Source organism: Artemia sp. Qi Xiang Cuo, chromosome 2, assembly GCF_049724085.1.
Source record: "Artemia sp. Qi Xiang Cuo chromosome 2, ASM4972408v1, whole genome shotgun sequence".
NCBI classification, from domain to species: Eukaryota; Metazoa; Arthropoda; class Branchiopoda; order Anostraca; family Artemiidae; genus Artemia; species Artemia sp. Qi Xiang Cuo.
The window spans coordinates 35,780,983-35,785,216 of NC_142795.1; positions in this window are offsets into that span (position 1 = coordinate 35,780,983).

A 4,234-nucleotide genomic window follows, 5' to 3' on the forward strand; every position below is an offset into this window, starting at 1 on the left:
TTCAAAGAGTTTTTCGTTTGTTTATTTATTCACTGTTTTTCGGAAAATTTGAATCAGAGTAGGACCTTTCGATAGACTAATATGATCCTCAAGAAGTTCGTCGTTAAGATATTTTGGTCCGCAGTGGGCCGAAATGTCATCTTGCCAAAATTCTGAGTGCTATTATGGTCTACCACTCTCAGAGTTAATACTGGCGTGCAATATACAACTTGCCCCTAAACATAGATGCTGTCCATAAAAAAAGTGCGGTTATTCTAAGCCAGCGGCAATAGAGTGTAGCAAAATTACAGACTGTCTATTCGAGGGTTGGCCAGGGGGAGGGGTGAAACTAAGGCCTCAAAAAAAGGTATTTCTGTTTTCAAACTTTCTATGAAAGGCACTTCTGACGGATTGAATGAATATTCAGATGATTTCGGATTTAATCTTTGACCTGCTTTCGTTAGGAATGGTATATAAATGGAAGAATATAGAACAAAGTGTCCAATATGGGTTCCGAGGGGCAAAAAGCTCTCCTATTATTATGGATCCGATACTTTATCTTTTAAAATTGCACTTTGTAGAAAATCAAATGCACTAAACTTTTGTTTGGAATAAAAGACACAAATGTAGAAATCTTGCAATCTTTTTTATTGGAGGGGGATGGGGTGAGGCTTGAAAGGTTTCGTTTAGCTGTTACCAATATGTTAAAGCTAGTTTTGCCTGATTTTTATGACCTGTTAAGTCTTTTTTATCATGCAAAATACATTGCAATGCGCTGCGTGAAGTTATGATGACTTTTCTCTCCATGGATCTGTAGGCTAGGGTTTTAGGCTATTATTTTATATGATATTATCTTGTTGGCGCAGTTCCTTCTCTGCCATCCCCGCCCCTAGGTTTGCGACTGCTGACTGGTCTCAAGGCTTCGTTGGGAATGATAAAAAAAAATGTAAAAAATTCTCAAAATATTGTTCTTTAACATTAAATTTTAAGGTAAATAATGGAGCCTGGGGGGCGCTAGCGTTCCTCATATTTTGGGCACTCCTGGGTGAGGTATTAAAGCGAACGGAAATTTACGTTAAAAAAAAGAGATACTAAAAGTTAAAACAAACAAGAAGCATTCCGTAACTGAGGAAATGCTCGCCTCCTCAACTTCCCGTTCTTTGCGCTAAAACTTAGATTTTAGAGCCTGGAGGCTTTAAAAAGGGTTGCTCACACGCAAGGGAAGTTGGAACGGGATAAAAGGTGCTTTTCATTATGCCTCAAGAAGAGAAAATGTGTATTTGCTTTAAGCAATAAAATGCTCAGTTCAATGTTTGAAAAGTTAATCTGTAAATAAAATTAGCGATTATCCTATAACTACAAATATATGCTGCTTTAATAAATGCTTTCAGCAAAACAGTATAATATTTTAGTATGAAAAGGGAGGGGAGCAGTCCCCCCTTGTTTGTAGGTTTTTTTTAAAGTTTTGATGGCGTTCTTTACTTTCATTTGAAAAAACTTGTTTTTTTTTGTAATGTAATGTCCGTTCAAGAGCAAAAGGAAAATGCACTGTAGTTTTTTGTCGATAAAACTTTCGCGGGTGTTTGTAGGATTGAAGTTAAAAATCTAAGCTGAAAAATGACATTTAGCATTCTGCTACTTTTATTATAGTTCTTTAAACAGCCATATTGTAATGCATATTGTAAAGAAACCTTTTTTTAAACAGTCCGTCCTTTGAAATTGTTCTTTTGTTTGTATGGAAAAGGAAATGAGTCCTTTTAATCAAAAGTAGTCACTGAATTAGCGATGTTTCCTAGGAACAGAATCAACTGTGGGCTTTCACAACAGATATAGTAAGATAAGGCTTATTAGACGTTTCGTCTCTTCATGCCAGTAATTTATCTAAACTACATGTTATCCTATGCTACATATTAATCTACACTAATTATTACGAGTACAACTTGAAGTATATTAGTGCACAAAATATCGCATATAACTTTTATTAAGTAATGCAAAAATATTTTTAAGATATTTGATTGATTAAAATCGAAAGGCATTTACTTTAATCTTGTCAAAATAACTTAAATTATATTGTTCAGGTGATGGGACAAAAACTTCTTTTTCTTCCAACGATTTATCTATTCCAGGTTTGTGATTTTACAAGTTATGGAAGGCATTGGCGACCACCTTTGTTTCTTTTAATTGTTCAGGTGGGGAGATAAGAACTTCTTCTTTTGCCTTGGCTTGTCTTTTGTCATTATGAAAAACATTTCGCCAAACCTTTGTTTCTTTTAATTGTTCAAGTGGTGGGACAAAAACTTCTTTTTCTTCCAACGATTTATCCAGTCCATCTTTTTGATTTTTAAAGGTTTGGTAGATATTGATGACCTTATCCGTGTTAAAATCCAAAACCCAATCATTATCACTATCATTTTCAATTTGTTTGCTTCGTTACACCTCGGCTTATTTTTTGTCATTATGGAATACCTATCGCCGAACCTTTACGGGTTCAAATGATCTGCGTTTAGAAGACAAGCAACAGTGAGAATCTATGTGTAGAAGCCTGCCGCGTGGCCCATACCTTTGTTAAAAAAACAAAGGTTCGGTGATACGTATTTCATAATGACGAAAGATAAGCCAAGGTGTAACGAACCAAACAAATTGAAAATGATAGTAAAGATGATTAGGTTTTGGATTTTGACATGGATAAGGTCATCAATACCTACCATACTTTTGAAAATCAAAAATATGGACAGGATAAATCGTTGGAAAAAAAATTTGTCCCACCACCTGAACAATTAAAAGAATAAGAGATTCGGCTTTCATAATGACAAAAAAACAAGCCAAGGCAAAAAAAGAGGTTTTTGTCCCACCACCTGAACAATTAAAATAAGCAAAGGTGGTCGTCAATGCCTTCAATACCTTTGAAAATCAAAAACCTGGACAAGATAAATCGTTGGAAGAAAAAGAAGTTTTTGTCCCACCACCTTAACAATTGAAAGAAACAAAAGTTCGGTGATATGTCTTTCATAATGACAGAAGACAAGGCAAAAGTTAAAGGTCCAATAAAAAAATATAATTTTACAAAGGCACCACTTCTAATTTAAGGTCCATTTGGACGTCATGACATCAAGAAAAGGCTCAAATTGTTTGCGTTTAGAAGACTAGCGACAGTAAGAATCTATATATAGAAGCCTGTTGCGTGCCGAGTGCCGGGGCCCGGTGTTATATATATATAAATATATATATATATATATATATATATATATATATATATATATATATATATATATATATATATATATATATATATATATATATATATATATATATATATATATATATATATATATATATATATATATATATATATATATATATTTGTCTATATATATTTGTCTCGAGATGCCGCTACCCAACTTGCAGAAGCAATGAAAAGGAAGAACATAACCACTAAAGTCAAAGTTCCCCAGTTTGTCGGTATCATGAAAAGAGTACCCTCATCAGTTAGCGAGAGTGAACTCCTGTCAAATTGCTGGTTGCGACAAAGTGGCGCAATGCGGATCTACGAGAGCGTTCAAGTTATTCTATGCAAGTCGACAAACACTTGAAAACGCTATCGCGAACCCGCTGAAGATTTGTTTAGAACTGTTCAGGATTGAAGAGTTCCGCTTTCTACCGAGGAGGTGTTTCAAGTGCCATGCTGTTGGTCATTTAGCAGCTGACTGTTCGCAACCAGAAAGGTGTTCGCGCTGCGGTGGCGATGGTCACAGCTCTAGTAAGGACAACCCATGTAGTAATCCGCAAAAATGCCTAAACTGCGGCTCTAGTAGACACTCTTGCTACCATGCTGCTTGTCCCTTTAACAAAGCCCAGCCTAACACTAGCACGTAAATGGAAAATCGAATATTCTGCTGGAATATGAACGGTAAAGTGTTGGACAGAATCCCCCTTCTAACTGACCTTTCTAAAGAATATAACTGTATTTGCATACAGGAACACTTTTTGACCGATGATAGTGTAAACCTTCTAAAGTTTTCCTCGGATATGCATTACCTCGTTCAACCTGCGCGAAGATCTGGGACTCGGGGTCGTCCCTCTGGTGGCCTAGCCATAATCACGCGCTCTAACTCGGGGCCCCCCGTGTGTGTCGAGCAGACTGAATGGTTCCAAGCTGCCAAAATGCATGGCGTGTTTTTCGTAAATGTTTATTTACCAACCAATTACAATGACATCGCTTCAGAAAAGAAGTTTGCAAAAGCATGCCAGAAGCTCG